Source organism: Periophthalmus magnuspinnatus, chromosome 21 (assembly GCF_009829125.3).
Source record: "Periophthalmus magnuspinnatus isolate fPerMag1 chromosome 21, fPerMag1.2.pri, whole genome shotgun sequence".
Lineage (NCBI taxonomy): Eukaryota > Metazoa > Chordata > Actinopteri > Gobiiformes > Gobiidae > Periophthalmus > Periophthalmus magnuspinnatus.
Genome location: NC_047146.1, coordinates 7,113,581 through 7,140,611, shown reverse-complemented (window position 1 = coordinate 7,140,611; position 27,031 = coordinate 7,113,581).

Below are 27,031 nucleotides of genomic sequence, written 5' to 3'. Positions count from 1 at the left end.
GGATAAGTTGAGAGGCGATTGGTCGAAAAAAGCATAGTAAAGGCTGTGATTGGTTTAAAAGAGACTATTTCCTGGTTTCTTTGACACTTCAGCTGCGTTTCTCTCATTGCGCCGTCAATTAGCCGACTACTTGGACAACAACAGGCCTACTCTACTATCATTATCTCCTTTCTTTGTATTGATTTACAATTAGACAATGTGTTAAGCACTCAAAGCCTCCTAATCTGTAGATCCGGGTAAGAAAACATCAAAATGCCAATCACTTCTATTGACGTTTTTTTGCAACAGTAAAACACCCAAACAGACAGTCTATTTCCCCCCCCTTTCAGATCATAACGCTGTAGCTGTGTATCAGGTCAGCACAACAAAGAGGCTTAGGGCTTGTTGTTTCCTAATTAAGAATGTAAAAGGGGGATTAAGCTTCAAACGGCGGGCATTTTTTGATTTCTTTGCTTTCCTCCTGCAGTTCGAATAGCAACATGTCTTTGTATGTTCTTCCTATTGTGTTGGCTTGTTCCTTGTCTAGTCTATATCTGTCTTCCTCCATCCTTTTCCACGGGGTCCAAAGTAGCACAAAATGTCGAAACCCCCCTCCGCCCCCCCCAAACCCAAAGCCCTCTTCTCTCTTTCTTGCACGCCTGAAATAAGCAGTATTCTGGGGGTCTGTTTGATCCTTTGACTATGCAGGGGTTTCATGTCTGGCCAGTGTTTTTGGATCAGCAGGTAGTCCCAGGCAAGCTGTTAGCGAGGTCATCATTCTTCTTCTCTCGCTCCGCTCCTCTGGCCCATCCGCGCTCGCAGATGGGGACCCGCTGAACCCAGTCCCAAAGGTCAACTCTAAATTACATATTTTAGGGATTTTTTCGTTTGGCCTTTTCAGTTGAGAGTATAATGAAGCGCCATGAGGGACATTTTTATTAATTATTCCAGACGATTTCATGCCTTCGTTTCTGGTTTTAAGATTATTTTTTTTTAAACCAAAGTTGGATTATTATGCAGATAAAACAATATCCTGTAATTTCCAAGTGTTATACAAATAGACGACCGTTCATTTTGTATTATTCCCCATGTTGTCTGCAAATGGCCAAAAAAAACCCGCGAAATCTAGCGCAAACTAAGTGCCTATATCAAATCACTGTAACTGTTTTCCAGCTGTTTTTTTAATCACTCAGTCCCAAATCCTTGGCGTTTGCCGCATGCATCAAAATGATCTAATACTTTTCCACACAGTTCAATTAGTTGCTTTAATTTTAACAATGACGGTGAAAATATTAATGAGAACATATTACGTACAATAGACTTTTTAAGAGCTTTTATCGTCATCTTATCCTAAGTTGTGTTTTGATTTGATTCACGCTTTTTTGAGTAATCCTATCTTGTTTTTGAGTCACGATTGTTCGGAAAATAGTTGCTCCACCTACTTCCATCCCAGACTCCAGGCTCCAGGTCAGATATAGGGTCAAAAACTGTCACGTAGACTTTTTTCAACAACGAAAATCCGCTGTTTTCTGTGGTAAAATGCTGCAATAAAGAGACTTGCTTTGTAGCTCTGCCGTTTTGAACATGAAGTCAATGGACGTTTATCTCTTACTTTCCATTACTAAGCCATGTTAGATCTTCGTTTCATCCTAAACACTCGAAAAAGCATAACACTAACCTACAGTATATCTCCATTTCGTAAAACCCAGCATCTGAACAAAAAGGTGACAGATTTGTAGATTTCTCTCTCATGTTTGTTGCAGTTTACGTCAGTCTTCTCTACATTTTTTGGCCTATATGCTCCGGCGTCAGTTGAAAGGGCTGAGCAGTGATGTTTGGAGTGGAGACAGTTTGGCTTGGCTCCAGCTCATTGTACTCAGCAGCAGACTGGCCTGCCATGGCAGCTTTAAGTCTTTGTACAGCAGACACATGACAAGCGCCGCACATCCACCGAAGGAGCGCACACACACACACACTTCGCCTCCGTGTCTGATGCATTAGGGACGGAAATCAGCTGCCTCCTTCTTTCCTGGTTCGGCAATGGATGTCACTCCAGTTCGGGTTTGGGGCGGAGTGACTCTTTAACAAGTCAGAGTGTTACCGTGCTCCATATCGCTCCACGTTCCATATATATCGATAATTATAATGTATGAAACTCTTGAAAGTAGTTCGGCAACAGTTAAATCACATTCGATTGACCTTATTCAGCCCCGCCCACTTTTTCTGTGCTTTCTTTGGAGTGACACTTCCGGTTATGTAGGAATCCTGTTGCTTTTGATGGAGAATTTGGGACAAGTTTTGACGTTAAAATATTATATAAAGTGGTGTGATTTTTGTCAAATGTTCTCGGAAGCGTCAAAACGTCTATGTAGCCCGTATAAAACTTCTTCGTTGTCAGGATAATACAACCTAAATGGCGATGACGGCGCACACGGTAACGTCCGGGATAAGGTGCACATCACATAACAACGACTAGACAAATGCTCAGCTGCTTTGAGTCGAATGTAGGGACTAGCTTCGTTTAAAACCATGAAATAACTAAATATAAAACCTTTACAGACACTGAAGAGGTTTTTCACATTCACAGGTGACACAGTTCAGGTTGTAGCCGTGGTAACAGCGCATTAAAGTCGTGCATGCTGCAGTTTTAACACATTGCGAGTTAAAACTGCAGAACGTACGGCTCCTCTTGTTTAATACCGACTTGTAGTTATTCATACAGGCCTAGAAGAATAAGCATATCAATTAGAAACACACCACGGTACAGAGTTGGCAGTTGGCAGTATTAGTCGGAGGCTCGCAAAACGATTCTGCCAATGTGCTGTCGTTTCTATTGTTCAAAATGGTCACGAAGCCAAAGAATCTACAAAAATATCAACAGAAAAATGTAGAGAAATGTATCTGATTCTGTTGATTCTGAAGTAAAACTGGACCTTTACAACTGTGACCAAAATTTGTTTAAGATACACAATCAGCTGAACTGTTCCTATTGATCTGAATAAAAACTCAACTGAAGAAGTTCATGATTTCTTCTTCTTCCTGTCAAAGGACCAGCTGCTTTTGGCGCTGCCTCTGATCCTCCTCAAGAACTGCACTGATATAGATTCATACGTTTTACATACATCTCCCTTATATCTAAAAACTGAAACTTGATGGTACAAAAAGAACAGAGCTGCATCAGAACTGAGATAATAGGAGCGTATCATGAAAAACCCTGGCCCTGGGTGCACGTACACACACTATCCCACCTCTTCCACTTCTCCAAGATAATCACATCTCCATTTTCGTCCTTGGTGTTTATTTAGTCAACTATTAAAGACACATTTTGGTGAGCTGTTCTTTAAGCTCTACGCTTGGCCGCTGGCTGTGTGTGCGTGGCTGTGTTTCGCGATAATGCTTCAGTGTGTTCACATTTGGTTGCCACCAGACTGCAGCATCTGCCATCAGGTGTCTTCTCACCGGGGATCCCGAATGGAGCTACAGATACACAATATCTGCTTTCACGCCGTCGAACATGACATTTTGAACGTCCGTGTATATTCAAAAGCAAAAGAAAGAAACCAAAAAAGCTGCGTGTGCACGTGAGGAGAGCGTGTGCACGTGAGGGGAGCGTGCACGTGAGGAGAGCGTGTGCACGTGTCTGTGTGTGAGCTGGATGCCTCGGGGCTCGTGTGCCTCTGATGTCGGCATTGTTTACTCTGTTGTCCCAGCGCATGTAGGAGATTGTTGTGCTCTTAGGCCTCACCTCAGTCGTGTTTTATTCACCGTGACTGGTGCGGACAACAGCGAACTGTCCAGGAGCGACCGAAAAGAAAAAGAGAAAGAGAAAACAGGTGAAGCTATAAGAGGAGACAGGAAAGAAATCATCGACTCCATGCTTTTTGTTCACACTCCTCTTTTTGGGTTCATCTTTGATCCCGTCTTCAAACCGCGCCCCTTTGGGTCACCAGCTGTCAGGCGGCCTAAGGAGGGTGCCGCCTCTCTTCTTCTGCTCACTTTTTCACTTTGGGCGTTGGGGGATATGCACCATTTTGCTTTCTTGAAATCAGTTGGGATGGGTTGGCACAGAGCAAAGCCACACAAAGCACTTATTTACAGAAATCAAGTATTTACGATCCATCATTCTCTTTTTGTTTGTCAAACTGATGTGTGATCCTTCAGTCGTCCAGGTCTGATCTGTGGTAAAAGGCGAAAAGTTAAATCTGTTCACTCGACAAAAGTTGTAGGAGTGAAAAGGTTTTTACTATAACTCAAGTAAATAACAATACGAGAAGTTTTTGTTAAGATAAGGAACTGTGATTGGGTTTATCAGCCGTCATGACTGTATATTTTTGCCCAAGTTATTAGAAAACTTGTCCATAAGTCCATAGGTGTGTGGGACAAACCCGCTTCAATCAGTGCAAAATGACACCGTGTCCTTGAGCGAGACACTTCAGCTACCTCACGTCCCGTAAATGTGGCGCCTGAGTGGCCGTCGGGGTTGCGTTCGGAGGGTATGTATTGTTTTGCGAGTTGTGTTCAGCCTTTAAAGCACATGTGTCAAACTCAAGGCACGGGGGCCAAATCAGGCCCGCCACGCCATTTTATGTGGCCCGCGAGAACGGAAATTAAAAAGCATGATTTTAAAATAGGTCTATGCTGCTTTAATGTGCGCGTCGACCATAAACTAATGAGATTTTCCCAACAAGTGGAACTGAGAAATATTTGCAAATAATGACCCCAAAATGTTCAGGATTGTCGACATGGAAGGCAGTTTTAAGAAAGGTGAAGGTGAATACAAGTTTGTGCTTCATGGAGGAAAACTTGTATGTTTTTTTGTGTTATGAGGTGGTGTCGGTACAGTCTACGTTGTTATTTTTAACACCAAACACGAAGCTAAGTATGCAAACGTTAGCCTTCAAGAAAAACAGCAAATTGTCCAATAATTAAAAGGCTGCAAAAGTCTTGTTTTTGAGCAGGCGTGCCCCGATACACACTTTTAAAAATGTCAGTTTATCAGAGGATACGCAGTTACACAGACACGTAATATTTGCAACTTAATAATAAAATAATAAATAATAAAATAAGTGACATTTCTATTGCCGCACAGCTACATCTCGCCCTTGATCCAACCATTTTGCTGATGTGGCCCTCAGTGAAAATGAGTTTTACACCTCAACTTTAAAGCTTTGGCACCACACGTTTAACATATTTATTTCACAGTATTACCAATCTAGTAATGACAATATTACTACAACAAAAGTAGTGGCAGAGGAGACCTGAACGATCCTGAAGCTGCTCCGTATAAGAACCTTAAACCTGGTCACCCTTAAGTCCCTTCAGTCTTTTTTGGGGTCCTCACTTTTTCCCCAAAAAACATTGATTTTTCCCCAGCCTCAAGTCTTAAGATGGTTAAGCGCGTTGATTGGAGTTGGGCAGAAGGTTGTGAATCTCGTTGCCGGTTGGGTACCTCGGTTTGGGCGCGCAGGCAGGTGAGCAGGTCCTCCGCTCGCTCCTGCCAATCCGGTTATCTGTGTCTATTACACAGAGTCGAGGTAAATCCCTGCTCTTCCAGACATGTTCCAGGGTCCTATCAGTTGGGGACAGGACCTTAAGTCATGATGAGAAAAGTGGTGCAGGGAAATTGAATTGGTTTTTGTGCGCGGCTCTTCATTGATTGCTATGAGAGTTAGCCTAGAGGAGATGCCCTGAGTTAAGCCGGTCTGAGCAGGTGTCACCGGTCAGTCTGAAGCTTTGTTTCCACTGCACAGGGATGATACGGGTCGTGTCAGTGCGGGTCAGTGTCCGGTAAAGGTAAAAGAAACAAAATGTGCCGGTGTACTCAAAGTAGACCGCTAAATGAAAATCAAACATGCAAAAAAATGAAGAATGAGTGATGTTCGTAAAGGAGTCGGCTCTTTTGAACGGTTCCTTAACATAAACGGTTGGATCCGGATCTCATCTTTTTTTTTTAAAGGAATATTTTTCTTGTAATTTATACATTTTTATACTGATTAACACTGAACCGACACAAGAATCAGTGTAGAAGCAGAGCAGGTGACGCAAATGAGCACGAAAAACATATTTGGCATCATAAGAACTGTTAGTTTTAAAATTATTCTTATTATAGTGCAACGTTTTATTTTGATTATGCATAATTCCAAAGGGTAGACTCATAATCTCAACCGTTTCAAACACATCTGAGCCTTGCTCGTGATGAGTTTGTTGATAAAATGAGTTCTCACATTGGCTTCTGTCATATAAATAAATAAATACTAAAAGAGCCGGTCTTTTGAACGGCTCTTTGACATGAACGGACCCAAAAAATCCCATAAAAGAGCCGGAAGTCCCATCACTAGAATACTTACCATTGGAAAAAGTAAATAATAAATATGAATGCAATTATTTCAGTTTAAAACCAAAGCGCTAAACAATCCATTTTCTGTTTTATCCTCAAAATATGAAATGAAATAATAATTAAACTATATCAAATCATCCCCCAGACACTCGGTTAGTGGTTCAATCCCAAATTCACCAGCATATACCACCGTGTCCTTGAGCTCCTTGACACTTGACACAAAAAAAAGCTTTAAATTGCTGCAACGTGTCAAAGCAAACGCATTAAAATCAGACACAAACACCTCCCGCATAAGTCGTAATAAGTTCTACTACTGTGCGTCTGTGACAGGTCTGTTGGCTGCAGATGATGGATGGAGCGTGTGATGCAGACACTTCCTGTTTCTCGGGCTGCAGCGGCGCGGATGAAAGAGCCACAATGTGTTTTCGAACTGAGGAAGAACAAGGGGTCAGGGAAGAAAGCGTTCTCCCTGACCCCTCCTCCTGCTCAGGCTTACACCACTGATCTCTGCACCTGTGGATGCTGCTCTGGGCTTTTCCTCCGCCGTCCTGTTTATTCAGGTATAACGTAACGAGAGTTGAGTCAAGCGTAAATCTTTGGCTTTTATCCAAATGAGCGGCTAATATCTACCGGTAAATGGTAAACAGTTTCACGTCACGGCAAGTATTCATCTGCGGGAGCTGGAATCGCACCGTCAACCTGTGGGTCCGTGATCGCTCCACTGATGATGTTTTTTATGTCGAGATCGGGTTTCGAACCGTCAACCTTTAGATCAGGAGTCCAACACTTTACAGCTTTCTTCAAATAGTCATTCAAAAGTCACTGACACTTTTAAATCTTCAGTCGCTCCTATAATTCTTAAGTTATACTCATCAAATTTTATCAGTAGGTAAACTGAACCTTCTGAGATTTTTGCGATATATACGGTTATAATTGTTCACTTACACTTGAACTTATCACTGCTTAAACTAGGGGAAGTAAAAATGACCTAATGACCTGTCCAGCATTTTCGTTTTCGCCCTGAACAGCCCGATCCAACACACTTTACATAACATTTAAAGCATTTCCGGGCTTATGTCTCTTATTTGATCCTCGATATTACGTTTTAAGTCGTTTATTGTCTGAGGTTTATTCACAAACACCTTTTCGTTAAGATCGCCCCACAGGAAGAAATCAGGACTAGTCAGGTCTGTGGAGATCACATACTGCCCCCTGTCTTTGAAAACACTTATTATTCCTTTAATGGCGTTTAGACTCGGGGCATCTCTGGTATTAAAATGTCGACTTTAACACCGCTGGGTTTGTGAATTTGACCCATGTGACTCAAAGTACCACTGTTCAATGAGGGTTCGTTCCTCGGTGCTGGATTTGCTCAGATTAATGTCGGAAGAGTCGTTCTAAACGCTCTGAAAAAATAAAATAAAAATATTTAGAAATGAAAGAGTTATGATTTTTTTTCAACTGTCAGTGACTTTTGGTTGTATATGTATTTTACCCCTACACACCAGTGACCAATTAAAAAGTACAAGACTTATGAAAAAGTACGATTATTTTGTCAGCTATTAAAAATTAAAAACGAATTCTACTCTATTCTACCTTTTAAACATCAACATCGAAAGTCCTCAAAATGTTTTCTATAATGTGACTGAAATCTCGCGCAAACCTTTTTAAAATCTGAGGAGAAACACCTAAAGTATTGTACAGTTTTAATCCACAAACAAATGCAATAGGTAATGGTCAGTTTCAAGTTTCACACCACAGTTCAGAAAAACATTTAAACTAACTATACTATACTATCGTGTTCTATGGTCCTTGAGAAAAATCTTTTTCTTAGGGTGGACCTGGCCAAGAGACACGTTAGCATCAGTTAAACCCGAAAAACTCTACGCACAAAGTTTCATCTGCGTTATCTGCCGTCGTGAAACTGACTCTGAAGCGTAAAGTATGTTATAAATACCAGCAGATCATGTAAAAATGCGCAAAGTACACATTTGATTCAACTAACCTTTTACTTCAATCAAATTCAGTTATTATTATGAAGTAACCCCCCAAATTGTACTTAGCTCAACTGTTGAAAATCACCTGTACTGCAATCCTAAAGATATTTTTATAACCCATCAAGCGCTCTACCTCTCCTCTTAATCTCTTCCAAATACAAGTACATTTGGACACACGTCTTAAATGTCTTAAAGAGAGTGTGATTAGCTCGTGTTTAACAGTCCCACGCTGCCACGCTCTGTACAGATGCTCTGGGTGTGGGTGACAGCCACCTGTGTGAGTGTGTGTTTGCCTCGTGTGCTACACCACCACATGTGGCTTCCTTCAGGAAACCAGCGGGGATGATTGATGATAGCTTCATTGTGAGGATGCCGGCTCTCCCTCATGGATTCCTCTCTTTCTGTTGATGCCAGCTGAAGTTTGGGGACATCTTGTTGTCACTCTGAGCACACACACACACACACACACACACATACACGTACATACACACACACTCCGGTCATCACTGCTTAAGATAACAAGATTGAGATTTGCATATTTGTTTGATTCTCGCACCGTGCAGTGATTTGCATTAGCTTGTTATTTATGCTGCTAAGTGAGGTATGTAGCATATTTTATTCAATTGATCCCAACTTCAAAAATATAAGATTTAAGTCTGTCAATACAGGAGAAAAATCCATCTTCATATTTAATCGAAACACACATTTGAGCGAGCGGCGGCTAGCAGATAGCAGGATGCATATTAACAGCTTATATTCAAAAGCACTTGTTAACCTTACTTGCACTTACATTTTGGAAGCCTCCTAAGGTGTGGGCTCAGAAACATCCCAGACGGTGGCTCACACTGTGATCGCCTCCAGCTCTGTCTATGAGCAGCTCTATGTATGTGCATGCATCAGCCAGTGTGGTGTATATGTGTACACCGCATCTCCACTATTTTATTCAAGGAGGATGCTTTTATCCGCAGAAAGAGGGCCGCAGGGTCTTGCCCTCAGAGCCCGAGAGAGGAAGCCTACTTTATGTGGTTTATGTCAGTGGTAGAAGAACTGCGTGTACCAACTTTAGAAAGAAACATTGTATAGATTGTAAAAGCCCGAACTTATATCCAATGTCTGGGCAGTAAGCAGTAGCACACAGAGAGTTTAATGATCTAAAGGCATCTACTGCTTTAGATCAGGCGTGTCAAACTGATTTTGATCAACAAAATGGTTGTACTCAAAGGGTCAGATGTAACAGTAAGATAAATATAATCTTGTTAATTAACCATTTCTATATCTTTGACTTATTCAAGTTATAAATATTGCATATGGATTTGCATAGATATGAAAAAATGGCTGTGTAACTGTGTATTTCCTGACAAACTGATATTTTAAATCAGTCATATCTTTAAATTTACTTTGTCGCGGGCCGCATGAAATGACATGGCGGCCCACATTTTGCCCACGGGCCTTGAGTTTGACACATGTGGTTTAGATGGTATTTGTAATTCATGCACAAACTTTAAACTAATCTTTTTTGGGGGTGAGAATGAAAGGTTTCACTATAATATCCGAGAATTTTAACCTCAAACAATGCATTTCGACTAATATTTTACTATTTCTGCAAGTTAAATCAACAATTTTGCAACATAAGAAGCAATTTGCATTTGTAATTTTTGCTACATAGGACCTCAATACAATCTAAACTTTAAAAACATGAGAGACAAAAGCTGCTCCACAAAAAACATTGTGAACACATACAATAATGTCACTTTATTTAGGCTACCGTCGAAATAGTTTTAAAACGGGTTGCTAGGCTCCTGAAGTAGCTCCGCCCACGCCCGTCTTGTCTAGTCCCCCCTCTCATAATAAGCATACAGTGTAATTATCAACCATATACACGCTGCATTGGGCCCCGCTCCGACTTGACCTCTGCATTTATTCCTATCACTACCGCTCCTCTGACAGGTTAACCGGCCCCTCTGACCTCAGGAGCCGTCCCCGTGTCACCTTCCCCGTGTTTCCTGTCTGCTTTTATCAGCGCACACAAGAACATGTAAATTAAATGCAGCATAAAAATAGATGATGGGGAACTTGTTCTCTCTCATCTTTTCATTTCACCCTGTCGTCTCTGTGTGCTCTCCGCATCTCCGCCGCTGCATGCTTAAAAATCTAATGCCGCACAAGTCGATTGATGTTTTTTTATTCTTTTATGCTTTGCAACTGGCATAATAAGAACGTCTGTAGTGTGGAAAGGATGCATCTTTTCGACTTCACAGCAGAAATACAAAATAGCAGAAGCAGTAAACAGATTATGATGTAAATACACATATATATATATTTATATACAGTACACGCACAATTGGCCGTGGCATACAGGCAGTCAAATAGCATTGTTATGGTTCCATCAGAGTAATTTGGTAGCTCTAAAAGCCCTGGTACACTCATCAGTATTATTGTAATTCTTAGCTCTAGGTTATTTGGCAGCTGCTGTATCCCACTGGCAAATCCCATTCGCGATGCCGTCCCTTTCATTGCAGCCAGAGGTCCATTGATTTTCTCCTTTCTTTCCTCCAGCCTCACCCCAATTCATTTTGGATGGCTCGATATAAAACATTTTAATTTCTCTTCGCACTAGCACTCGGGCAGCAGTCAGAGGCGTCCATTTTATCCCTCTTTGTGTGACGTGTCTTTTTGGAGGCCTTTAACCACTCAAGGCATGACAGTTAATTGATTTACATCCTTCTTTTGAGCATTTTTTCCCCTCCCTGGCCAACTGGTAAACCCGGGATTTTGTGCATCACACCAAGGGCACGTTTTAAGCCATGTTTACTTAAAATGTCGTACAAGGAAAACACTTTGACTTGACTTGGATATTTTGAACGTCTGAGGATTATTTTAAAATGATTAAGTATTAGTATTAATATTATGAAGCAGATACACTAGCAAGCAAAAGTTTGGACACAACCTCTCATTCAGTGTTTTTTTTTTTCTTTATTTTCTACATTTTATATACACACAGAAGACATTAAATATATAAAACAAGATATATGTAATTATATAGCATATTTTTTGACAAAGTAAAGGGTGGCTGCTTTGAGGATTTGAATATAAAAACACGCAAAAAATGAAGTAAAATATAGTAAATAACTCTACTACATATGTTTTCTTTGCTTGTTGAAAAATATTTACAACTTTTTTTCTTTACTATATTATTCCATATATCTTACTTCATATATTCGAAGTCTTCTGTGTGTATATAAAATGTAGAAAGTCCACTCCAAACTCCTGTTGTATATATATATTTTTAACTGTAGCACTGACACTTTAGACCAGGCGTGTCACACACATTTTTGCCGATGGCCACATCAGCAAAATGGCTGCTTTCAAAGGGCCAAATGTAAAATAAATCTACTTTTTAAACTTGTTAATTAACTGTTTCTGAATTTAGTACTTATTCAAGTTACAAATATTGCATATGCATTTGCTGAGATGTAAAAATATGGCTGTGTAACTGCGTATCTCTTTTATAAATTGAGATTTTAAGACCATCATACCCTTAAATTTACTGTTGAGGGCCACATAAAATGATGTGCAGGGCCACATTTTGCCCGCGGGCCTTGAGTTTGACACATGTGCTTTAGAATATCTGCACTAAACTGGACACATTAATAATCCATGTTTGCACTTTTGTTCTGATGTTCTTGTGTTGTATATTTCTACCTCTAAGTATTTTATTTTTAGCATATCTTTTTAAACATTATGCATGCCCTTATTTGTATTTATTCTGTGTTTTTATGTTGCACTTTACCACCAAAGTAAGTCCCTAGTTTGTGAGCTGTGTTCACTGACAATGGCAATAAACGTCTTCTGATTCTGATTTTTCCACTTTGGTTTTCTTCTCGTCTGACTTTATCCCTCTCTTCTCGGTCTCAGTCTGAAGTTTACTGAAGCTTGTTTGGCCTGAGGATGATTACCCTCCTCAAAAACTGATCCTAATGTTTCCATCTCTCTTTTGTAGTTTGAGCCACTCGCTTTATCTGCAAAATATTATGAAGTAGATACGCTAGCAAGGAAAAGTGTGGACACACCATCTCATTCAGTGTGTTCAGCAGTTCAGTGTTTTTTTTTTTTGTTTTTTTGTTTTTTTTAAATACTTTCTACATTTTATATACACACACAAGACATTAAATATATGAAACAAGATATATGGAATTAAATAGCATATTTTTTGACAAAGCAAGGAGTGGCTGCTTTGAGGATTTGAATATAAAAATATGAAGAAAAAAAAAAAAGACGTTTGTTTGGCCTGAGGATGATTACTCTCCTCAAAAAACGCTCCTAATGTTTCCATCTCTCTTGTAGTTTGAGCCACTCTCTGGTTCTGCTTGTCCTTCTGATCCAAAACGCTCTTGCCAGTGTTCTTCTCCTTCACCATAAAGGTCCGTTACATTAACTGCATGAAGAGTGAACCAATCCACACTGACAAGATACTAAAATATTCATGTTATTAAAAAAAAAACAACACTTTTCCCAAATCAGTCTCTTCCATCCACATGTTTCGTTTGTTCCATGTTCACATGTAGCACGTCTGGTTTTGCTTTTGTTCATATAAAGGAATACAATTTGTAATTAAGGCGCAAACGGGAATGGATTCTTGTGGGCGGGAACAGCAAGGAATTGTTTCACTTGTTTCACACTACACTGCTGAGCATTTTAGACTCGGATTTGGATTTCAAAGTACTCTTCAAAAGACTGGCTCATTTTTATCTGCTCTTAAGAAGCCAGCCTCATAACCCATTTTGTCCAGAGAATTTGAAATATATCTTGCACTGAAGTAGTTTTTCTGTGGTCCGCTCAGTTTTTACATTAAATGAGTAAAAGTTATTTGTGTGCTTAAAGGTGTACATGTGCGCAGGTGTGTAATTAGCGCTATTCCTTCTCCGATTGGCCGGCCCATTCCATTATAGACGCCCTGTGCAGTCTCACGGAACCTATTGATGTCTGAGTACACAGGCCCTACCTAATTAGCCCATCACACCCACTGCTTTGGTCTCCATAGGATCTGTAAGTGCTGCTGCATCTTTGCATATTGCCAGTGATTCCAATCTGAAGTTGTTGTTTTTTTCCATACCTAAAAACACAGAAGAAAAAAAACATATATACGTTCCCACCAGGGATCAGAGGACACGCTTGACTGGTTACCGCCGTAATTGTCTTTCATTATTTTGGTTCCTTTAAACGCTCCTTGGAGAAAAACGCTGTAGATCCCGAGCGCTGCACTTGTCATGGCGGACATTTTGAACATGATTGATTCAGAATTGAGCCCGGTGCTCCTTGTCCTTCACTAAGTGTTGAAATCAATGGCGGCCGCCTCTGACCACGCATTAAAGTGTGCACTGCTCACCCTTCCTCTGCAGGACGTTGACTCCGGCTTTGAATGTACTCTGCATTCTCCGTCTCCTTCGCAGAAAGACTTGGAGATGATCGTTGCAGGAAGAACAGGTTTCCATAACTGAAAATTTGTCTGTTATGAGGGAATGTTGTCTATCTGGCCAGTTGTGTAATATCCTGTGGTTATTTATATGGTCTACAGCATTACAAGACTTTAAATATGCTGGATAGGCCGGTCACATTAATCACTATATGAACTTTTTCTTTAGCATATGAAAGCTGGAACAATAGATTTTGGGGCTCAATATTCTTGTGCTCAAATTTTCCTTGTAAAATTTGAGAAATTTGGGTATTTTAGCTGCAATACGATCACATTTGAGCTTTAAAAGGTTGAGTAAGTGACTTCTATAGCTAATTATTAAGTGAGTGTGACGTCACCCACAGCGTTCAGTTCCCGTCAAACGAAGCTAATCGATGCTAGCAGTTATAGCGACGAATTTGAGCTCATTACCACGTTTGGAATTGCGACCACGAGTATCATGGCAACCAAAGAGCCAATCCGGAGCGAGGCCGTTGAAGTTAACGCCCCTTCCCGCCCACGCCGCTGGTACAGCAGGACACTTAGCAACGCTGTCAATCAAACCTGTTGCTGACGATAGTAGGAGCGACCTCAGGGAAAGAAGGCGTCTGATTTGTCTGTTATTAATGTTCATATAACTTGATTTTCGGACACCAGGATCACGTAGAGCGGGTTAATACGAACATTTTGAGACCAAACTGACGAATTTTCCATGGAAATTGAATTGGAGCCTATTCGTATTTGGACTGCAGCGGCTAGCAAGTTAGCTATGTCCATTTAAATGTACAGTCTATGGTTGCAGCTCAAGCCTTTTAATGATACTGACTATTTAAAAATGGTTTCCTGGGATTTTTCTGCTTTATTATTATTGTTTCAGAGGCTTAGAGTAGTTTCAATATTATCGTTTATCGCAGTATACCTCTGTGCTAATATATACGGGGCTTCGAAATGTGTTATCTGACAGATCTAATGCCAGTTCTTACGTAAAACATTATAATTCCTTCCGCGGTCACATGTTTAAATGAATTACATCATGTGCATAGCCTTTGAATGGAGACGTCCCATAATGATCTTGATGGCCATAAATTGGACTGCAGCTACTTCCCATTTGGCTAAAAGGTATTATAAGGTATCATTAGCCTTGCGACGATTATATATGATTTTATATATAACGCACAACCACTTATACTAACAGTAAGACCCACAAAGGAGGAAACTGCATTTTTAATATGGAAGTTAAAGGCGACATATACAGTAGTAATGATCTGATATTTTGTGTTTAGTTCAAAATTTACGCCTTTTGCTGTTTGTGTGTTGCCGTTAATGCAAATTCTTTTGAATGTGACGCTTGTTTGCACATCTCCTCCAAAGTAGAAAACAACATATGTAGTTTTGCACAATCTGTCCAAACCAACGCAACATTTTAAAGGTCCTACATTACGCTGAATTGACTCTTATGAACTTTACGCCGTGTTATAACGTCAGCTCCTCAAAAACAGACCTGGAGTTGCGTTTTGTTTCATTCCCACATGTTTGCGTAACCCTTTATTATTCTGTCTGTCTACATCTCCAAAGCGCAGAATGCTCTGTTGCACCTTGTGATGTCATCAAGTGGTTGTTTTAAGCGTTAACAGCTACATTTTTACCTTTAGTTCAGTAGAGATCGGCTGAAATCATGCAGAAATCATGACATCACAAGGTGGAACAGAGTGTTTTCAGTTTGAGAGAAGTACTCAGTCTAAATATGCAGGGTTTGTGTGTTGAAAATGTGAAAATAAACACCATTCCAGGTATGTTTGCGATGAGGAAACAGCATTATACGTAGATCAGAAAAGGGCGTAATACGGTGGTTACGACTTGAACTCCATTTTAAGCCCTGAAGACACAAGATAAGATTTAACTTTCGCATTATGTCAATCTCAAACCAGTTTTCCTTCTCTGTGACGCTCTGGTTTAAGAGACACTTACCGACGGCGCTATACATTTGTCACAACACTCAACGTTACAAAAGCCCGCTATTTCTTCCCTCGTACAATATCCCATAGGGTCCAGGAAGGAGGTGACAATAGGTGGTGAGACCCAAGGTTAGGAGAAATACTGCAGTTAGAAGCAAAAACATGGAGCAGGAACAAACAAATGAAGAGGCCATCTCATAGTTGTCCCCCCTGCGGTGAGCTCTTAAAAACACCCAGCTGATGTCAAAGACCCTCAGCCCACTGTACTGCTAACTGTCACCGCAGCACCCACACAATAGGGTCTCCCCGTTGGCAACTAGGTAAATATTGTGGATGGCAGGGGGTTAGGAGGTGTTTGCTGGACCCGTGGGACTTAAGTGAAAATCAATGTCGCAGAGCCATTGAGGCCACTGTTGTACATATGTGTATGTGCTGCCCATGTATTCACCTGCAGGGTTTGCAAAAATGGCAGGCTATCATAATGACCGCACACTTAGAGCGGTCCGCGCGGTTGGGTCTAAGTGGTCAGTGCTTTCTTCTGCACACGTATAATAGAGACCAGCGGCGGAGTTGGGCTCTGAAATGTACTAGGAGCGTTTCTTTTTCAGCGTTAAAATACACAAATATCACCCAGATGTGTTGGAGCGTGTGGTGAGTTTCTTCCCCAGGAGAATTTTGCAAATAATTTAAAAAAATCACATAAAATCCTATATTCTGCTGCATTTTTGTTATATTTTTTGGCCAGTAATAATAATATTTAATTAATTATTAGGCTACAATAAGTTGGTGAGATCTAGAGATGGGAATTTCAGCTCTTTTAGGAGATGGAATGGAAAGAGCTGCTTGAAAAACTGGCTCTTTTTATATTTATTTTTGCGACCGAAGCCAATCTGAGAACTAATTTTAACTACAAACTAAGCACAGAAAGAACAGACCAAGGCTAAGATCTGTTTAAAATGGTTCAAACTGAAAGTGAGAGGGAGTTTGATGCATCATCTAAATAAACCGTTGCACTACAATAATAATAATTAAAAACAAAACTGTTACTATGATCTTAAAATATTGTGCACAAAGGTCTCACTCGTGTCGCCTGCTTTGCTTCTGAGTTGATTCTTGTGTCAGTTCAGTGTCAATCAGTTTAAAAATGCCTAAAAATGAGAAAGAAACAGATTTGGCTCTTCAGATTTCATCTTGGCCTGTGCTTAAAACTGTGCATCAGACTCTGTTCTCTTATGTTATGTTCATTTATTTCAGGTAAAGTGTTAAACTCAATACGTTTGGAGAATAGAAAAGTGATTTTTTTTTTTACGACATCAAAGAGAGCGCCTTTTCGTAGAGCTGATTCTACTTCCCAGAATACCATTTCACACATATTGTCCAGTTGCTCCTGATGAATTTAAATCAGTTTTATAAAAATGTATTCAGATTCTTACTAAATGTTCAGAGTTGCCACAGTAAATATTGTGGCTGTTCATTTAATAGTGCTCTATGTTTCCAGTAGGGGGTTCGTCACCTCTTTTTCTACGTGAGATATTATTTCTTTGCCTGCAAGGTTTCACATTGTTGCTTTAGACTTTGTGCTGCATTCATTCAATTAAAAGTGTTTAGTGATTAAAAATACCTTGAAAAACGTGCATTCCTACCGTGAACGAGCTCGCCTCTCCACAGATCTCTTGGCTTGGTGGTGCTACCTGCTTGTCTCCATGGAGATGTGCTTAATGTCGCACTGTGGGGCATTCTAGGCAGAGCAATAACATCCCCATAGAGACAAGAAAACGTCCTCATGGAGACACGCAAAGCAGGTGGTGGACCCCCTTCAACGGAAAAGTTACACAGTGCCCCTTGAATATCTCTATCTTTTCACGATATTTTTCCAAGCTTGCAACCCTCGTACATTCCCTGCTGCCATTCCAAAATGTTTCCCACGAATGCTGCAATTCTTTAAGGCCTATCTAACCTCTTTTTTCCCCACAATTCCAACAACCACGAAACAGTAAATATGATTAATCCAAATACAAAAAAAAAAAAAGCTATTTTCAAAGGTACACTCTTGGCTCCCTTTGTCGCTCAACCAGAACAGCCATCACCCGCCCTCACCCCGTAATGAGAGCCAGAGCACGGCACAGGCCCATGGGCGCACACACACACACACACACACACACACACACACACACAGATACCCATGGGGGATTTGAGTTAGCGGGGTTAATAAACACTACTCAAATGTTAAGGTTAGCGCTGGAACACCCAAAGAATCGAGCTGTTTTGGTTTTTCACAACCCCTCCAAATCTTCCAAATCTAATTCTGCCTTGGAGGAGTGGAGAGGTTAACTGTGGAACCACCGTGAATGCTATGCTTGTATCATCTAAGAGAAAGCCAAGCGTATGATTAGGCCCTCGGCAGGTTTGGGCGAGGCCGAGGGGAGCCTGCGGTTGAAATAGGCAAGGGACTTTCTAATAGGCGTTGAGCTGGTAAGAATATCTCCCAAATATATATTTCAACCATGCATGGAGTGAAGTGTCTTTGTGAAGGACAATAGCAATGGGAATGGATTACGATTACTAAGGATTGGCAGTGGCTTGGCACAATGGCGACCGCGTTTAATGTGACCAACGCCATCGCGCCGGGAGGTTCACCGTTTTCTCAGCCTGAACTGTAGCTTGCTTTACGCTACCTTTGTCCTGTACTATCTTTTTTTTCCACCCCTGCCTTTCAATAACCTCTTCAAGGCCTATGGGGACCTTTTTCCCGAATCTCCTCCTGGCTTTTTTCTCTTATGAGGGTAACTCAAGTGTGAAGGTCTGGCATGGTCAAATAATCAGCATTAATTTGGGAAGAAAATGCAGTTTTGGTAGCGTCACACAATTAGCTGGAGATATTTCATAGCGATTTTTCCATTAATAATTCATTCTTTCTAAATTCATAAACATCGTTGTGTCCCCTGCAAGTAACATTTGATATTACATCTAAAGCCTAGAGCGGCGTTGTTTGCCAGAATCCCATCAAATGAAATTGCTAAAAATACAGACGATGTTCCCCCTCAAAGGTTTCTCAGTGGCCTTATAAGAATGGCTGAAGGAGCTCCCCTGCTATGTATTTTCCTTGGCGCCATTTTTCTTGAACGCCGTCCATTCGATTCCTTTCTAAAATATCTCCCCTTTTTCCTTCTTCCAACATCGTCTTCGGATGTCGGTTTAATCCAGTCTAGTGTGGGATTGTTTAATGTCCTCTGGAACGGCACTTGTAACTCATCAAAATGTACTCGCACCTTTCAGTTGGGACTTGGAAGAAGTGGAGCTATAAAAGATCAATTGCGAATTTGAAGTTTTCATTAAAATCACTTTTCCCTTTCGCCTCCTCTCTGCGTCCTTGCACCGTTTTAAGTGGGCCATCTGTCTAAACATCTCTCAGGGTTCTGTCCCCACGATTTTTTTTCTGATCATTTCCTCGCCTTATTCATGAACCCTAGGAGTCCTGCTTTGTAGTAGTGTAGCCTACCCCCACTGAATACAGCTCTGGGCATCAGTGAGATACCCCTCCTTCCCTCCTTCCCCCCCTCGCCTCCTTCCCTCCCCCCTCTCCTCCAATTCTTCCAAATACTCTCTTGCCCCGCGCACCTCTTCCCTCTCTCAACTTGCAACACAAAAATGACCCGCCCCATTGAGATCGGTTATCCTGGCTCTCTCCAACCCACCCACTGTTTGACCCCCCCACCCCCCTCAACCCCGATTGCTCTCTCTCTCTCCCCCCTCCCTCCCTTCTCCTCTGTATATTGGGGATTTTGTATGCAGCCGGTGACCTGGGTGGCTACAAAGCGCCGCACATTATTCTTGATCATTCCTCTGCCCCCTGTGAAGCCAGTTATGAGCAGAGATCCCTTAATGATGCTCAGACTATTAACAGTGTTTTATGTCCAAATGGCTCCCACTTCTCATAACAAAGCGTGCAAATATAGATACAAGAAAACCCCGGATTCTGTGGAGACGACATGTGCAAAATACACCGATTTGATTAAGGTTGTGATTAACGCCGAGTCTGGGGTCTACTTAAAGGAAGGATTTAAACTTTTTGGCCAATACCGGTTCGTTCTTCGGAGATCATAAGTTGAAATAGTTCTAAGGTCTAACGAAACTCGCCATATGAACATTTACATACCTCATATCTTCGCCGATGCAACCCTTTGAGCAAATCATCATTATTAGCGATAATTATAAGAGCATTCCAGTGGGTTTCTTAGGTGACACTATTTCTTTTCGCCTCCAGCGTTGTCTCCTGCCAACCGCCCAGCATCAGTGGAGGCCTCTCTTGTCACCATGCCAGTATTGTGTCTGAAGTCAGTCCATCCAGGCCCCCGCATCTTCCACATCACACCCTGTCCAAGCTCATCCTTCAGTCTGTGAAAAGACAAATCCCAGCATCACCCTGGCACCCGGCCACAGCCAGGCTCCACCACCGAACGCTAATGATACAAGATCCAAATGAAAACACGCATTTTCAAATTCTGCAAAAGGGGGTTGTGGGTTCAAGCCTGGTTTGACCAAAGGACCTCTGATAGCGTAGTCAGGATGCAAGTTTTATTTGGCCATAGCTGGTATCATAAAATTAGTGTAGTTGTCTGTATTATCTGTTGCCGGTGAAGATACTGGAAGATTTTACTATTTAAAAAGGACATTTTCTCCTTTTTTACGGCTGAAGTGTATATATTTTTGTGTCATTATCTTAACTGAACGCCAGGAAGAATAGCAGCAGCTTGTCTACGCTAATACAAATGCTATCAATAAACAATAAACAAAGCCTAGGATCAAATGTCAAAAAACTCCACCATGTATGAAGCAGCAGTGCAAATGTCCATAGAGAAACATCTGTCGCTCTACGGTGTCAGAATGCTTTTGAATGAATGCTGCTTTAGTATTTAGCATCTTAAAATCTCTGTGGGTCTAACGTTAGATGTGATGACATAATCCTGAGTTCTATTGATCAAATAAATAACATATTACACCCGTAGTTACCTCGTTCTATTTAGCATGTTTTAACCAGGAAAGTCCCACTGAGATTAGCAACAGCAAAAGAGGAAGTTTAAATCTGTTAACTGGAGTGAAGACCTGGACGACTGAGGGATTGCACAGACATCTGAGATTAGCAGCCTTCACTCTTTTCACAACCTACTTGAATGTGATTTTATTGGTGGGGTTAACGTGCAAACTCTGTACCAGCCCAGGAATCACACCCAGGACCTTATCGCTGTGAGTCAGGAGTACTAACCACTTTGGCATCACAATGAATGTATTGTACAGCCACTAAAGTAAATTACATTTGCAGATAAAACAAAAAAAAGTACTCTTGATCTTCCCTTGATCTTTGAGCTTTTGGTGGTTCTTTGCAGCAGTTTATTTTCTCATAAGTAATTCTAGCTGACTTCAAAGCTGATTGGGGCACGACTGTACGGCTATGGGAATGGAATGAATGTTGAACAGTGGAAATGCCCACTCACACAAGAGGATAGGGCCAGCCCTGAAAACAATTTGTTGACCTAAATTTGGCAAAAAGAAACTTATAATTGTGCAATCTGATGCCGAATGTGACTTGTTTTTCCAATCATGATTTGACTTCCAATTCACAAGTGTGGTGAAAGTTCAAGTTTAATGGATTTTGTGGAGAGTGGGTGCTGCCAAAATGGCAAAGGGAGCGCCACAGACAAAGATCATATTTCTGCTTTTTGCGAATTTTTCTTAATCAACCAAAGCAATATATCTGAGTTACACAAAATGAGGTCTTTTCAATTTTGTCTAAGTTGATTTGTGTGAGATCCGTGTAGGCAACAAGAGACCTGTAGCTAATTCTTTTAGGGAGTATGTATGCATTTTTGGACCCCTATAGAGGAGCAGACGTGTCTTTTTATTACAGCGATGAATTGGGCTACGTTTCTATAACAGTTGGTTACCTATGCTTGATTCTTTTGTATATTTAAGGAGGCTAAAACTTGGCATTGTCGGTGAGATGCTCAAACATAATTTTAAACCACACCAAGGCATAGTTTGTTTTCATTCTTGACAGTTTGGACTCGCGCTCAGCTGATTTAAAGACGTTTTGGCGATGTTTTCCTACCGGTGGAGGCAGGACGACAGCGCCATCTGCAGTCCGACTTCTTCAGGACAATATCCCAGGTGTGCGACAGTAAAAAGCCCCTTTGTCTCGGTTTAAAGTTCCTTGGGCATGTTTCTGTATTTCAATTGCTTCCTTAATCCAGCAACGACGTTTGTTGTCGTCCGAGAAAGCCCGCTAGTGAAACTGTCAGGTATGAAAACAAACTAAACCCAGGTCTGAAAATAAAATCTATTAAAACAAATCATCGAAAAACCAGATGAACCTCACTGGAATATTAGTTTAAACGTTTGCCCCAGAGACTCTCATTTCTTGGGAGACAGGCGGAGTTCTGGAGCATGGAAAACTAAGCCATTGTTCGGGAGAGTCACCAGTAACCAGCAGGAGCTCAAGATTGTTGGCGAGGGGTCCATGCTATCACTGTCTCCCCGACTGGAGTGATCTCTACGGGGGTAAAGCATGCCCTCTGCCCCCCAGCACTGCCACTACATCCAGATACACACCCACCAAACATTCCACACATTTTCTCACTATTGGCCTGTCCATCTCCCTCTACATTCCTTCGCTTGTGTTTAATGCTTTGAAGCTGATATCTCATTTCACTGTATGGTGTTTGACTTGGATGAAGAAAGGTGCTTTTTAAGGTAACTGCTTTGTGCGTTTTCTACAACTAGATGGTGTCATGTATCACTTCCTGTTTGTTATTTATATGTTTAGAAGTTTAGGCGACAGAGAAAAAGTATATCATCGGATGAGCACTTTTTTCACGTTTTTGTCTGGTTGAGTTGCACAATACAGCCCAAAAAATCTGTTTAATCTACTAAAGGTTCATTCTGACTTCTGTTTTAAATTCTTTTTGTTAGACAGGAACGTTTTTTACCTGCGTTACGTGCTTCAGTTTCCTCAGAAGCGTCACGTGATGGTGTAAAGGCGTGTCTCGTAACGTGTTTTATTTGACATTTGCCGGACAGTACGGGAAGCTTACGCCCCCTACTGTCTGACGCCTCCGTAGAGCAGGAAAATCTGTAATCAGCCATATCCGACGAAACCGCACGGACCGGGACAATGCCAGGGTCGTCTACGCAGAAAGCAACAAATACAAGATCTGCAAATGAGGTCCAAGGAGCATAAATCGTGACGAGGGAGCGTACACCTTATCGCACACGTGGGATGCGGTCCTGGTGAAGGCGTCTGACAGTAGGGGGCATAACTTTCCGTACGATCTGAGAAAATCAACCACAAGTAGCCTACAAGACGTATCACGATGACATCACGTGACGCTTCTGAGGAAAATACAGGAAGTAGCCAAAACATACAGGTAAACAAACGCTCCAGTGTGACAAAAATAAGCCCTAATGCTAAATGTAAAGACTTTTATTTAGATAGTAGACTGTCCTTTGCAAAGAGTAAAATATCTTTTGTTTTTATCTTGTTGTACCTGTAGTTTAGACACGTTCTCAAATGCACTGCAGTCTTAAATGAGTATGGGGAAGCTGGCCCGGCGTGGTCAAAGTAGGACGCCATGGACTAAAAATACATACGTACAAAAAAATAAACTGTGCAGAAATTAAAGAAAGAAAGAAACTAAGGAGAAAAACCAACATGTACCCTTGCTACACCGATGTCTCTCGAGCGTCTAATTGGCACCGCTTATATACCCCCCAGACAGGAAGCACCTCCCCCGGTATACTCCATATTCTATCTATCTCTCTGGACCCAAGTAACTTAACTAAAACATGTGTAAAAATAAGCTATAAACACTTGAAACATTGAAAAATAAAAGTTAAACCAGTTCTGCCCTCGACACAGGACACGCCCCCTCTGTGTCTGGACCATGTGGAGATTCAGGTAAGTGGATGAATGTATTAAATTAAACTGACTAAATATAACCAAATAAAATATCTTTAAAGTAACAAGTGTGATTGATGATTAACTGATAAACAATGAGTTCAACAGCTCAGATTTCAGTTTTCTTTCAGAGGTTAGTGCTCCTGGAGTTGTTTAGAGTGTCCAGTTTGAATCAGTCGAGCAGAACTATTTACGTTTCAATCCAGAAAAGTCGAAATAAGTGTGATTCATTTGTAAATCGCTTGTTATGCCGCTAATGAGCTACAACCACTGACAGTCGTAGTTACACCTTAGACATCTTCACTATTATTATTATTATTATTATTATCAGGGAATCAAACCCATATCCGCCTTTTCGTTTTCGTACGGCAGCATCAAAACTTTGGACATACAGTTATTAAAGTTAAAGTTAAAGTTATTCTTCACACAAAATGAATTCTGGAGCCCCACCCGAGAAAGCGTCTTACACATGTACTAAATTTGCACGTGTTATAAGCCCTGCTGATGTTGACTGTAGATGGAGCACATGCCGTTTTGAAACTCCAAAAAAGATCTCCAGTAGGCTGCGTTTATAGACTACAAAGCGCACACGACTACATAGCACACACCTTTTATTTTGGCACTAAACTTTGGCACTCACGCAGGTTTAACACTTATACTAAGGCGCTGAGAACAATTAGATGCTCGGATCTATAAGTCAAAGCGCTCCGTGTGTTATTGTATGCCTCGTAAGTGCCATCGCCGACCGTGGTTTTTGTTTGTAGGGGGTATCTGGAGAGAAAGCCCGCATGACAAGCGTGTCACTTTGCCTTAATGAACCCATCAGTCAATAGGAGTCAGTGACAGCAGTCCGTTACGGTATTAGTATTCTTGTGGGAAAACATCAGCTTTCTAATTATGTGTGTCTGAATTAATCAAGCAGCCCTCCTCCATGGCGTGGTGTTGGAGGAGGAAGTTGTCATTAACCAAACCTTGCACCAAACCTTGCAAAAACACACGCTAGGATGCTGAAGAACTGTAACCTTGTCTCTGCAACTACGGTATCCATCTCATTACAAATTTAATTAAAATCTAATTAGTGATAGGCGCTGTCCTCTGTTATGTTGTCTTACAAGAACACGGAGTTGACACTGTAAAGGCGTATGAAGTAGCGCTGTGGTGTTATAGTGTGTTCGTCCACTGACCCGACGGTTGGGGGTTTGATTCCCGCTCTTGACGTAAACATCATTGGCTGAGCGCGCAGGTAAAGACGGGACGATTGACAGTAATATCGTTTATCGTGATGAAAAGGGTTGACACGGGCACTTTTTATGTAATCGTGATGGTCGCCAACAAAGGTAATCGCCATTGTGTTGCCAGAATGTGGAGAAAAAATGTACTTCTCCTTAATAATCTCTTCTAGATCACTGTTGTTTTCACTTATAACAAAGTACAATAGCTGCTTAAATATGGAGCCTATTCATAATATTAAAATTTGACTAATTAATATCCAGAACATTTTTAAACTGTCAGCAAAAATGATTATCGTGATATAAGCGTTAATCAATACAGTGGTCTCTCATTTATCATGGGGGTTACGTTCTAAAAAATAACCGAAATACGCAAAGTATCAGCTTTATTTTATACAATTATTCTCTATGTTTTTGTCTGTAAAACCCCTCACCACACACTTTATACACTTTTCTCACACAGGCATTAACATTTTCTCACATTTGTCTCTCGTTTAAACTCTCTCAAAGTTCAAACCTTCGTAGGCGTCTTTGTCGGTGCAGAACGTTTCATCGACATTGTGGGTTTTGTTGGGGAGAAAACAAATTGCAAACGTACAGCACTTCAGAGTCACACTGCGATCCAACGTTTATGTAAATTTGTCTGAACACATTCTGGACTGGACAGGAGACACGGCACGGAGGAGACTGATGGACAATGGTCTACAGTCCAACAGCCAATCAGGACAAAGAACACAATGGTCTACAGTCCAACAGCCAATCAGGACGCAGAACGATGTAAAAAAAAACAAAAAAAACATGTAAAATTGCACCAAAAAAAAAATCAAAAACAGCAAAAAGTGAAGCGCGATATAGCGAGGGACAACTGTATCGTCTCATGCCTACCCACAGGTCAGCGGCGCGTACAGTGGTGTATGAATGTACGTGTGAACGGGTGAGTGTTTCCTTGACGTAAAGCGCGTAAAGTTTATTGACTACAGTGTAAAATTTATCAACTGGACCTGTACAGTCTTTAAGCGTGTATTCTCCGTGGATTACATCGTCTCCTTACGCCAACGACACGTCTTCTGTAGCCTGCAAGAATACTCCAGTTTGTGTAGAAAAGACGGTAAAGCGTAACTGTTTTAATGACGCCAATTATCTTGATACCGCTATAACTTATCGGTGGTAGAAGTAAACCGCGTAATTGTCAAAAAACATTTTAATGTTCAGACTACGCTCACAATTTGTTGCACACAGTCACTTTTCTGTTATTAACTCTGACCACTGCAGGAATTCAAGGTAAACCGCACACACAAACGCACACACATACACGGACACACACTGTTGTTGTTCACGTTATGCATAAATTACTCCAGTCTTCCTTTGTCTGCTTTTTGAAACTGTCTGGCATTTAAACTCTGCTCTTTTTCATTTATGAATTTCACTAACCTTTCCGAGGCGAGTGTGTCCTTTTTTTGGTATTTGGGTAAGATTTGCTGTGTGGGAATAAGAACATTTGTGTACATGATGGAATAAAATCATGTGTTTTTTTCTTTTCCATAACTATATTCGTTGCTCATATAGTCACTTTACCTCTGATGCCCTCCCCCAGTTGACCTTTGAATGTAAAGTGCTGGTTTTAAGATGCCACGTTGGATCAGGACAGAGGGGCTGCTGGGATACGGCTCCAGTGTGAGGGGGGTAATGAGGGAGACAATTCAGACAATTCAGAGGTGGGGAACTCCCATCCCGGTGACCTCTGCAAAATCTGACCTTTTAGTGAAACTCCTGTGGCTGGCATTTACTTTAAAGCGCCCATATTATTTTATTTAAAACAAAATCTATGTTGTAATGTCGTTTCCTCGTCGCAAACAGACCTGGAGTTGTGTTTTTTTGTTTCATTCACACATGTTTAACACACATACGCTGCATATTTAGGCTGTGTTCTTTTCTCAAACTGAAAAACACTCTGTTCCACCTTGTGATGTCATCATGTGGTGATACAGGAAGTGCTGCACTGTGTTTTTAAACTCCACACGCCTTCATTTCTACAATCATTTGGATGATTTCAGAACCTGGAATTGTCAATCTGTATTGATCAAAAAGGTAAAAAGTAGCTGTTAATTTGAAAACTACCACTTTATGACAT